Source organism: Diplotaxodon limnothrissa, linkage group LG10 (genome assembly GCF_057381915.1).
Source record: "Diplotaxodon limnothrissa isolate DT_005_m linkage group LG10, D_limnothrissa_male_GT1.1, whole genome shotgun sequence".
In the NCBI taxonomy this organism is placed as follows: domain Eukaryota; kingdom Metazoa; phylum Chordata; class Actinopteri; order Cichliformes; family Cichlidae; genus Diplotaxodon; species Diplotaxodon limnothrissa.
This window is the reverse complement of record NC_140605.1, coordinates 297538-309758: the sequence shown is the minus strand read 5'-3', so window position 1 is coordinate 309758 and position 12221 is coordinate 297538. Positions and strand designations below refer to the sequence as shown.

At 46.4% G+C, this 12221-nt stretch overlaps 1 protein-coding gene across 1 annotated transcript in view; it reads left to right on the top strand.

The window, feature by feature from the left end:
* The window catches only part of dmpk (DM1 protein kinase), a 93182-nt gene that overhangs the window by 59174 nt on the left and 21787 nt on the right, over positions 1-12221 (top strand). The gene's annotated exons all lie outside the window — the stretch shown is intronic.

Genomic DNA, 12221 nt, shown 5'->3' with positions numbered 1-12221 from the left:
TATATATATATATATTTTAAATTAAATAGAATAAACAATAAATTAAAATATACAGAGGTTTGCAGTTGGACATGTGCAAAACAAGTAGCATTCATATACAGTATGGAAATAGTAAGGTTTGTCGGTCGTACACAAGGAGACATGTGCTACTCGTGAAAAAATAAAGGAAAAGTAAAATTAAACACAAAAACCAGCTGTTGCTTGGGGGAGCTTGCGACGAGGCTGTCATACTCGGCGCCGTATGATTTCTATACATTTTACATCAGATGAAAACATTGGTTGTAAGGTTCAGATAATTATTTATTAAAAGCTAGACATTTAAATGAGAATAAGAAAGAAAAGTATTTCTTTGTGCCCCCCTTTCCCTGTTAATACCCTACCTGGCCCCCTGGCAAAACTTTGCTAGACCCGCCCCTGCACAGTTACCAGCTGTCAGCTACATAGAAAAGGATCCTGGTGTTATTTGTCTCTCAGAAACAGTTCATAACTTCCCTTCAAGTCATTCATGTCGCCTAAAATGTAAACCTGTTTCTCCATCACCTGTTCATGATGATTCACTGATGATTCAGTAAGGACTAGTGATGGTAAATTTGATTCTTTTTATTGAATCGAGCTTTGAAGTGAATCTGATTTTTTGAGTCAGTTGACCAGAGAGTGCAAAAAATGTACATTTTCACTCAAACTTAATTTGTTTCTCTTTTCATGTAAATCCTACTGCTAAGATGAATTATTCTAAAAGAAAACAACTATTTTATAGAGCAAAAAACAGCAAAAACATTTCTAAAATTAAGCAATTTCCTATCAAAATTGCTTAATAAACATTTATTTTGTTTATTTTTATTTTATTAGTATTTTCCTTAAATGTGTCAAATATATATTTTCTCATCTAAATGTCCACTGAGCTGTGAGCCAGGGGGCGGTAATGCGCCTTAACATTGGTTGCCAACCAAGAAGAAGAAGAAGAAGCTGTGAGCTAGGAGGGAGGGAGGGGGTGAGTGATTCGTTCACTCTATGATTCAGCACAGGAGGGAGGGGGTGAGTAGCTCAAATGTGCTGTTAGCATGTTAGCACAGCGATGCTACTGTGAACCGAGGAGCTATTGTCTTAATGTGAGCTTCTACTCCAGTTTTCTTCCAGTTCAGAGCAGAAATTTTTTTGTTAAGATACTGGATGTTGTGTTTTTCTCCACAATTTAAATTATAAGCTAGATACATTACTGTTAATGGCAACAGGGATGAGTCAGTGAGTCAGTTGGGCTTGTGAATCATGATTCATGAGTCAGTAAAGTGATTCTCGAGTATTGAACGATTCGTTCATGATTCGCGCATCACTAGTAAGGACATCTCTTGTTTTCATGTTCACATTTCCCTCTCACCACATATCCAAACCGATATCAACACCAGCAGCTTTTATGGCTGTGGCTCCAGCAAACATCAGCTGATACTAGAAAGTAATATTAAATCAATTCTAACAACAGCTTATCAAGCATAAACCTGCTGCTGTTGTTTAGCGTGACATCCACTGGTTTCCTCTTTCTGGCGCAAAGTGGGCGATAAACAAACGAGAGAAAAGCCAATCAGCTGATCACTGATCAGTTTCATGATTGAAGCAGCAACAAGAGAGGGAGGGGGAGAGAATGAAAGAAGAAGAAACAGGTGTGCAGCAACGACACAGACTAACTCCAGCTTTGAGTCTTGTTTTTCACTCTAGCTGAAGTACCTCAATACCATTTTATTCTATTTGTCTGTGATAAGATTGTTTTCAGAGCCATTGCCCAAGCAAGGGGGAGGGTGCATCCGACCTCCTCGTCTGTAATTGGTCCAGCAAACAAAAAATTACCATCGGCCCACCAGGCAAATGCCCAGTATCCCCGATGGCCAGTCCAGCTGTGGTTAGTGGTCTGTATTTTTCTGCAATTCCAGCAATAAAGCTGCTTTGAGTTGTGTTCTCCTTAACTTTTCGTGCCACACACAGCTGGAGACAGAGTTTTAATTCATTTGAAAGCCTTTTATTATTATTATTTTAAAGTATTACTTTTGTTGTATTAATATCCCTTAATAAGTCCTCGAGCCATTTTTCAGCCACTGTGTTTTTTAATTTCAAGCCATTTTCACTGTGTTGAATAAAATATAGCCAAACTTGCCAAACATTTTTTTATTTTATTTTAAAATTGTGGTCTAAATTCATTAGATTAGCCTAAAATGGCTAAGCTACAGAAATGCATCCACCTTTAGTCCTCGTGGCAAAAAACGCCCCATTGAAAACCATCATAAACCCTATTTTTCATCCCAAATTTATCATAACATAAATGAATGCAGTTCTGGACTTTTCTGGGGAGTCGGGGGCTTACATTTGTAATTTTTTTATTTGGCCAGCAGGTGGCGCCATGTTTTCACATTTAAAGCAATGGTCCAAAATTCATTATTTTTCCCACTTTTTTTGTTGACTACAATGATTTTTCTGTCACTATCAATGCTGCACAATGGCATGTGTGTTTTTAAAAAAATAATAAAGGTCTTTTTGCCTAAAAAAAATAAAATAAAGATCTTTGTGCCAAAAAAAGTTTTTTTTTTTGGACATTTTTGTGTCTAATTTCAAAAATCTTAAAATGCCACACTGCAATAAAAACAAATAACTATAAAAGCTAGAACCAAAACCAAATCTGACTTTATTTGGCTTCAAACTCAGATTGTTGATGCAGACTTTTTATGAGAATAAATGAGAATAAGCCGTAGTGCTGAAGTATGTCATTTTGACGACTTTTCCTGTCTGCACAGAAAACGTGCCCATAAACGCACAGAGTAGGAGTATGAGAAAATGTGAGGATACAGGAGAGTGATTAGACAATTGTCCTTCACAGATGATTTATGAGATTCATGACGGCTATTTCAGAGGCAGAAACGATTCGACACTGTACCCAGGGGAGAGGAGATCATAAACAAGCTGTTCAATGTACTTAGAAAAATGGAAAAATAACTTGATTTCTGGCACACGCGGCGACTGTCACAGCAGCCATATCGCCTTGATCCGGTGATTGACACAGCGGCCGAACTATATATATACAGTTTTGGGGAGTAACGGAATACATGTACCGCCGTTACGTATTTAAAATACAAAATATGAGTAACTGTATTCCGTTACAGTTACCGTTTAAAAAGGTGGTATTCAGAATACAGTTACTTTGTTGAAATAAAAGAATTACACGGCGGTCTTTCCCTGTTTCATATGGTAGGCTATGCCCTCTCTATCTCTGGTAATTCCACGCCGATGGAAACCCAAACAAAACATTAAGAGGCTCAAATGACTGTGTCTCAATCTCGTGTCTCATAATGACGTGAAGAAATATTTTTTAAAATTATTTAATATGATGGCAATAGGCAGAGTGTTACAGGCATCGCCCTAAAGAATGTAGCCTCATGGGCAGTGTAGTCTGTGCTGCAGGGAGAATGGACTGTCATACCCGTTATGTGTCTGTGAGCGAGGGAGGGAGAAAAAGGAGAGTGGAAAAGTACGAGTTGTCACCGACCAGAAACGGGAGCTGGAAGCATGTAAATATAATAATAACCACTGCAGCACAAAAGAGTTCCTGACGAGCCCGGTTGTAAGTAAGCTATTAAGACTCGACTGTACACTGTGTTTGTGTTTTCCTCTGAAACAATAAGTTCCGTTGGAGCAGCCTTTCAACACCTCTCTCTGTCTCTCGCTAGCAAAGTTGACCCATACAACAAAGTAAAGGTAGTTTTCGGCTATGAGCCCGACACGGAATACATTTTAATAGTAACCTTCCCAACACTGTGTGTGTGTGTGTATATATATATATATATATATATATATATATATATATATATATATATATATATATATATATATATATATATATATATATATATATATAAGATAAGATAACCTTTATTAGTCCCACACGTGGGAAATTTGTTTTGTCACAGCAGGAAGTGGACAGTGCAAAAGTTATGAGGCAAAAATTAGGATACAATAAGAATAAATACAGTACACAACTGTACAGAATAGAATAAAATACTATATACAGTATAATAAAATAAAATAAATATACAATAAGATAAAAATAGAATACAAATACAAATACTATATACAACTGAGTAAAAATACAACGATGACAGAAAGGATTATTGCACTTAGTATTATTGCATATGTATGGATGTGTGTGCTTGATCAGTTAAAGTCTTTATTATGGAGTCTGACAGCAGTGGGGAGGAAAGACCTGCGAAATCTCTCCGTCCCACACCGTGGGTGCCGCAGTCTCCCACTGAAGGAGCTGCTCAGTGCTGTCACAGTCTGCTGCATGGGGTGGGAGATGTTGTCCAACAGTGATGACAGCTTAGCCGCCATTCTCCTGTCACTCACCACCTCCACTGGGTCCAGAGGGCATCCTAGAACAGAGCTGGCCCTTCGGATCAGCCTGTTCAGTCTCTTCCTGTCCCCAGCAGAGATGCTGCTGCCCCAGCAGACCACGCCATAAAAGATAGCAGAAGCCACCACAGAGTCATAGAAGGTCTTTAGGAGTGGGCCCTCCACTCCAAACGACCTGAGTCTCCGCAGCAGGTACAGCCTGCTCTGCCCTTTCCTGTAGAGGGCGTCTGAGTTATGAGTCCAGTCCAGTCTGTTGTTCAGATGAACACCAAGGTACCTGTAGCTGTCCACAGCCTCAATGTCCATACCTTGGATGTTCAGTGGTTGCAGTGGAGAACGCTTGTGCCTGCGGAAGTCTACCACCAGTTCCTTGGTTTTACTGGCGTTGATCTGGAGGTAGTTCAGCTGGCACCAGTCCACAAAGTCTTGGGTCAGTCCTCTGTACTCCTTGTCGTCCCCATCAGTGATGAGGCTGACTATTGCAGAGTCATCAGAGAACTTCTGCAGGAAGCACTGGGTGGAATTGTGGGAGAAGTCTGCAGTGTAGATGGTGAAGAGGAACGGAGCCAGAACCGTTCCCTGTGGGGCCCCCGTACTGCAGACGACCCTGTCCGACACACAGCCCTGAGTCCTCACATACTGTGGTCGGTCGGTGAGGTAGTCCAAAATCCAGGTAGTGAGGTGATGGTCCACTCCAGAGTTCACCAGCTTGTCCTTTAGAACTGAGGGAAGAATGGTGTTGAAGGCACTGGAGAAATCAAAGAACATGATTCTCACAGTGCTTCCAGCGGTCTCCAGGTGAGCGAGGGAACGATGTAGGAGGTGAATGACGGCATCATCCGCTCCAATGCCAGGCTGGTAGGCAAACTGAAGTGGGTCCAGTGATGAGCTTATTAGGGGCCAAAGCTGAGCCAGGACCAACCGCTCCAGGGTCTTCATCAGGTGGGATGTCAGACCCACCGGCCTGTAGCTGTTGAGGTCCTTGGGGCGTGAAGTCTTTGGCACTGGTACAACACAGGAGGTTTTCCAGAGCTGTGGGACTCTTCCCAACCTCAGGCTCAGGTTGAAGAGGTGCACCATCACCCCACACAGTTGGTCCGCGCAGGACCTGACGACCCTCGAGCTGATGCCATCTGGGCCCGCTGCCTTCTTGCCATTAATCCTCCTCAGTTCCCTCCTAACCTGGGTGGTTGAGAGAGACAGGCTGGAGCCTTGTGTTGAGTGTGTGTTGGAAGCTGTTGTTGGGGGTGGGGGGGAGTGAGCAGGGTGAATAGAGGAGGTGTGAAGTGTCTGAGGTGGAACAGCAGCAGTGGGGGTGGGTGAGTCTGCAGCCGATGTTGCAGACTGCCTCATGGCTGAATCAAATCGGTTGAAGAAATGATTCAGTTCATTTGCCCATCTCACATCCCTCCCAGGCAGAGAGTTCTGCTGTTTGTGGCCCGAGATGGTTCTGAGGCCTCTCCAGACTTCACCAACGTTGTTTTGTTGAAGCTGGTTCTCCATCTTCTGCCTGTAGCTGTCCTTCCCATTCCTTATCAGTCCCCTCAGCTCTCTCTGCACCCTTTTCAACTCCTCTTTGTCTCTGGATATGCAACTATATTCAGCTGTGCACAGCTCCTAAGGGATCAAGTTTATGACCATACGGGAGGCGCAGAATAGCGAAATATGGACAGAGGAAATTCGTGCTACTCACGTGGGCTGCTCACTTTGGCCGGTGTTTACAGGTCAAAGAATGAAACAATCCTTTGCCTCTCGAGTGGGAAATCCGGGCTACGATGTCCCACAACAGGTTTCATCACATCAGGACGCTGCGCTTGACGGCATGATGACAGGCAATGCCGATGACATGAAGACAAACTATACCAACGGCTGCCAGATGGCTGCCTTCATAGTGTGGGCGCACCACCTGCAGATGCTGTGCGTCCAGACAGAGACCTGTTTGGATGAAAAACTCGTCCCATTCAGAGGCAGGTGCAGCTTCAGGCAGTACATTCCAAAAAAGCCGGTGAAATATGGTATAAAGATTTGGGCAAAAAGGTACGTGTCATTACGTGTCAGTTACGCACGCATTTTTTTCATTCTTGCCCATTCTTGTCCAAAATATACACAGGTTTTTTTTCTTTTCTTTTGTTTTCATTTTTTGTTAGGTTGTTGGCACCTACTCCTGCAGGAGGAGAATAAATCGGTGGCTTCCACAACCTCCTTGGCGTCTCATTTTACAGTGACTGTGTGGACTATATTGTGGACATAAATCGAGCCAGTCTGGCAGTAGAGGAAATGACATTTCTACATTCCCAACAACATAAATGTTGAAGTTTATCCTTCTAAAATAAATGTTTTTCTGGTTCAAAGTGATCTTGTATTTTTATTTACATTTTTTTTTTTTTTTTTTAAAAACAACAAGGCAATAAGCATTTAGTGGTGGAAAAACGTGAAAACATGATATTTACTGCCCCTGCAAAAAAAAAAAAAAAAAATGATGGATCAAAATGAATGTTGGTGGCAATTTTTGTCCCATATAAAGGCCTAATTATAATAACAATCAAATATTACTTCAAATGTATTTTCTGGAAAATTTTTAAGTTTTTTGTTTTTTTCGGCTAAAAAAACAGTGCGCTCATGTAAAGAAACTGGGATTTAAAGGGTTAAAACCCCCGAAATATAATTAAAACTTTATATATTTCAGGCAGAAGTAGTTTTAAAAGACTGACTCATTTAAAGTGGAAAAAAATATTAATATATAACATTTTTATAGCACTTTTTTGGGCGTGGCCGTTTTTTGGCTCGAGGATCAAAGGTGGATGTGTTTTTGAGGACTTAGGGTTAAAGTATTTTATTATTTTATTATTTGTTGTTACCTATCATCCACCTGGGCTTTTGTACTTTACTTCTCAGACTTTCTTATCTGATTTAGTGCTCAGCTAAGAGAAAATAATTATTGTTGGTGAATTAAACATCAGTGCAGATACTGAAAATGACAGCATCAAGATGGCCTTTAATTGATTATTAGGCTCAATTGCCTTTGCTCAAAACAGAATAGAACTAACCCACCACTTTAATCACACTCTGGATCTTGTTCTTAAACTATGTTTAAGGATATAATTCTGCCACCTACTTCTTCTTAATTGCCATGCACCAACACAGTGCATTGCAGCAATATCTTTGTGCAATATCTCTAAAATTAGAAGCATCCTGTCTCAGATTTATGCTGAAGAACTAGGTCGTGCATTTTTTACTTGTAGGCTGAACAATTGTAATTCATTACATGCATGGAGAGTACTGACAGGGACTAGAAAGAGAGCAGATCTTGCTAATCCTGGCTTTTCTTCATTGGCTCCCCGTTAAATCCAGAATCACATTTAAAAACCTTTTCCACACATACAAAGTGTTGAATAATCAGACCCCATCTTATCTTAAAGACCTCATAGTACCATATCACCCCAAAGGAGCACTTAACTCTCAGACTGCTGGCTTACTTGGAGTTCCTTTGGGGATAAATAAAGTCTCTCTGATTCTGATTCTGTTCCTGGGATATTTAAAAGCAGAATTGCAAACAGAGCTTTTAGCTTTCAAGCCCCTCTTCTGTGAAACCATCTTGGATTTGGGAGACAAATGCCCTCTCTACTTTTAAGATTAGGCTTAAGATGTTCCTTTTTGAGGGCTAGATTAGGTCACCCTGACTCCTCCCTTAATTAATTCTACAATAGGCTTGGGCCACTGGGGGCTTTCCACGATGCACTGAGAATTCTTCATTCATCTCTTTTTACTCACTATGTGTTTATACAACACTCTGCAGGTAGTTATTATTAATCATCAGGCTCTCTTACTGTCTTACTCCCCTCACCTCCAACTGGTTGCAGCAGATGACTACCCCTCCTTGAGTCTGGCTTCCTTCACACTGTTGCCAAAGTGCTTGCCCCTAGGGGGTCATCAGATTGTTGGGGTTTTCTCTGTTTTCTCTGTATAATTGCAGGGTCTTTACCTTAGAGTATAAAATGCTTTGAGGCAACACTGTTGTTGTGATTTGACACTATATAAATAGAACTCAGTTGAACAAACTGAATTGAAAAAGAGCAACCAAAAGAACAAAAAAAAGTTCCCCAAAGCAATGCTTTGAGCTATTATACTGAGAAGTATTCTGATATTTGGCAGGTGAATGAGTGTTTGTCAAAACATTCAAATATTCCAATAAGCAATGTTTCATTTGTACATAATTCGATACAGAACACGACCATCTCTCACTGTTAGAATGTTTTTGTCATGGTTCTGGGCCATGTTGGCCCAGTGTTCTTAGTTTCCTTGTATGTTTGTATTTTGTTCCTTGCTTAGGCCATGTTTTCTGAGTTGCCCTGTTGTGTTGTTCCCTAAGTGTTCTCCCTTCATGGCTCTTACCCCCTGTGTGCCCCTCTGTGTATCTGTGAGCCCTCGTCTCTCCTTATGTTTTATTCCATGCTTCCCCTGCCCATTATGTCTAAGTTCTCCCCGTGCTCTCTCTTCCCCCTGTGTGCCCTCTATGTATTTATGAGCCCTCGTCCCCTTTCGTGTTTATTCCGTGTCTCCCCTGCCTGTTACGTTGGTGTTCTACTCGTGCTCTCTCTCCTCCTGTCTGAACCTCTGTACTTCCTGTTTCACCTCTCCCGTCAGTGTTCAGTTCACCCCGCCCTGTCTCGTTATGATTATCAGTGTCACCTGTGTTCCCCGTGTGTTCCCACTTCCCTCGTTAACCCTCTGTGTATTTCTGTCTGCGTCTCCCTCTGTTCAGCGTGACGTCGTCCCTCATGCTGCGTGGATTTCCCTGTGTCTCTCTCTCTCCGAGTGTTAGTTTACTTTTCCCAGTTTAGTTTTGTATTTCCTATGTTCTGCCTCTTCGGCAATAAAGCTGCCTTTTGAGTTCATCCCCGTGTGTGTGAGTTCTGCATTTTGGGTCCTCCTCCTGCCTGCCACACAGCCGAGCCTTGACAGTACGACGTCACCAGACATGGACCCAGCAGGCTCCTCCCGGGAAAGCGATTTGGCCCGCATCTTCGGCCTGTGGGAGCGAGTTTCCCACGCCTCGGACATTAAAACCATGTCCATTGGGATAAACGCCATCGAGGCTATTCTCAAAGGGAATCCCCATCTCCACGAGCTCTCAGGATTTTCGGGCCTACTGTCCAATCTGCAGAAAGCCAAGGAGACAGTACAAATCCGCGAGCTCGTCATACCGCAACAGCGACCGCCACAATCGGGAAACGTTTCCACGCTGCTGCCACTGGACTCCTCTCCATCCACCCTCCACTCTGACTGTCACTCACCCGCTGCTTTTCTCGCAGCAATGTGGTCGGAGGATGAGGAGCCGGCCGCGATCTCTCCGTCGTTGCCGGTTTCCTCCATCACCGCACCTCCGGCTTCCCGAAGAAAACGGCATTCACGCCGCCGACGCGCCACCCCACAGCCGGACATTCGGCCTTCTAATTCACCTGCTGTGGTGAGTGAGAACTCTGTGTCTTTTCCAGACATTATGACTGTTCATTCAGGGGCTGTGTTTTGTGTGGCGGAAGTCAATGCGAGCTGCTTATCGCCTGCGCAGCCCTTCACAGCTCCGTTAGCTCCCTCGCCGCCCTTCACAGCTCCGTTAGCTCCCTCGCCGCCCTTCACAGCTCCGTTAGCTCCCTCGCCGCCCTTCACAGCTCCGTTAGCTCCCTCGCCGCCCTTCACAGCTCCGTTAGCTCCCTCGCCGCCCTTCACAGCTCCGTTAGCTCCCTTGCCGCCGCCCTTCACAGCTCCGTTAGCTCCCTCGCCGCCACCCTCAGTTCAGTTAGCTCCCTCGCCGCCACCCTCAGTTCAGTTAGCTCCCTCGCCGCCACCCTCAGTTCAGTTAGCTCCCTCGCAGCCACCCTCAGTTCAGTTAGCTCCCTCGCAGCCACCCTCAGTTCAGTTAGCTCCCTCGCAGCCACCCTCAGTTCAGTCTCCTGTGTCCCCGCTAGCTCAGCCATTAACTCCACCACAAGCTCCATTTTCACCTCTACCATCGCTTCAGTCATCAGTTCGGTCTGCCACTCAGTCGCCCTTAGCTCCATCATCCACACTACCACCTGTTTTTCTTCCACCACAACCGTCACTACACCCAGCCACTCAGGCTGCTACTCAGTCAGTCATTCAACCCATAGCCCTGCCGTTACTATACCCTGTAGCTGAGCCACTAGCCGCCCGACCCACAGCCACTTCAGCCACTCCTTCACCCGTTACACCTCCACTACAACCATCACTGCAGTCTCCAGTGTCCCCAGTGCAGTCTCCAGTGTCCCCAGTGCAGTCTCCAGTGTCCCCAGTGCAGCATCCCTTAGCACAGTCATCCACTCAATCACCAGCTCCACTTTCCCCTCAACTACCACTACCACCTCTAGCTCAATCTCCTGTGCACTCACCTCTGGTTCATTCTCCTGTGAAGTCATCTACTCCACTGCCTACTCCACTCTCACCACCTCCGTTACAACAGACATCAGTTCAGTCCCCTGTGCCAGTGCAGACGCCCTCAGTTCAGTCCCCCGTGCAGTTATCTACTTCACCACCATCAGTAGCTCAGCTCCCACTCTCATCCGCCTCTCCAGTAGCTCAGCTCGCACCTGAACCATTGGCCCAGTCCCCGATAGCAATACGGTCTTCTGTTCGGCTTAACATTCAGCCAGGGGTCCCAAACCTCTCTGGCTCTACATCAGCTCCTGCTGGAAGCTCGGATGAGCTCATCCAGGACTCCGTGGCTCCCACGCCGCCATCTACCTCGGCCGCTGGGGGTTCCAGTGAGCCCGGCCAGCACCTCCCTGTCTCCGCTGGAGGGTCCGAGGGGCCCGTTCAGCCTCCTGTCTCCGCTGGAGGGTCCGAGGGGCCCGTTCAGCCTCCTGTCTCCGCTGGAGGGTCCGAGGAGCCTGTCCAGCCTCACGCCGCATCAGCTGGAGGGCCCGAGGAGCCTGTCCAGCCGCCATCTGCGACCGCTTCGTCATCGCCTGGCCCAGCCTCCTCAGAGCCTTCGTCTGGCCCAGCCTCCTCAGAGCCTTCGTCTGCTGCAGCCTCCTCAGAGCCTTCGTCTGCTGCAGCCTCCTCAGAGCCTTCGTCTGCTGCAGCCTCAGCCTGTGCTTCGCCTGGTCCCGCCTTGACTGGTCCCGTCTCGACTGGTCCTGTGCCCACCGGGCCTCGGCCAGTACGCCTGACACTGGAGTGCCGCCGCCGTCGCCTTCCGCACGGCCGGCCCCCGGACCGCCTTCGCCTGAGTGGCCGCCGTCGCCTTCCGCACGGCCGGCCCCCGGACCGCCTTCGCCTGAGTGGCCGCCGTCGCCTTCCGCACGGCCGGCCCCCCGAACTGCGTCCACGTCGCCGCCGTCGCCTTCCGCGCGGTCGGCCCCCGGACCAGCGCTGTCATCGTCGCCGTCGCCTCCCGCGCGGCCGGCCCCCTGAACTGCTCCGTCGTCTCCTTCGGCGCCGCCTCCCGCGCGGTCGGCCTCCTGAACTGCTCCGTCGTCTCCTTCGCCGCCGCCGTTGCCTTGCGCACGGCCGGCCTCCTGAACTGTTTCCACGTCGCCGCCGTTGCCTTGCGCACGGCCGGCCTCCTGAACTGTTTCCACGTCTCCGCCGTTGCCTTCCGCATGGTCGGCCCCCTGAACTGCTCTGTGTTTGGGTTATTTTCTTGGGCTCCGGTGTCTGCTGTGCTCTTCTTTTGTTTTCTGTTCCGAGCCCTCTGTCCTGGGCCCCCGCCGCCCGCCCTGGGTTGTTTTCTGTTTGGTTTTGTTTTTCTGTGTTTGGGCTGTCTGGAGCCAGCCCTTGAGGGGGGGGTACTGTCATGGTTCTGGGCCATGTTG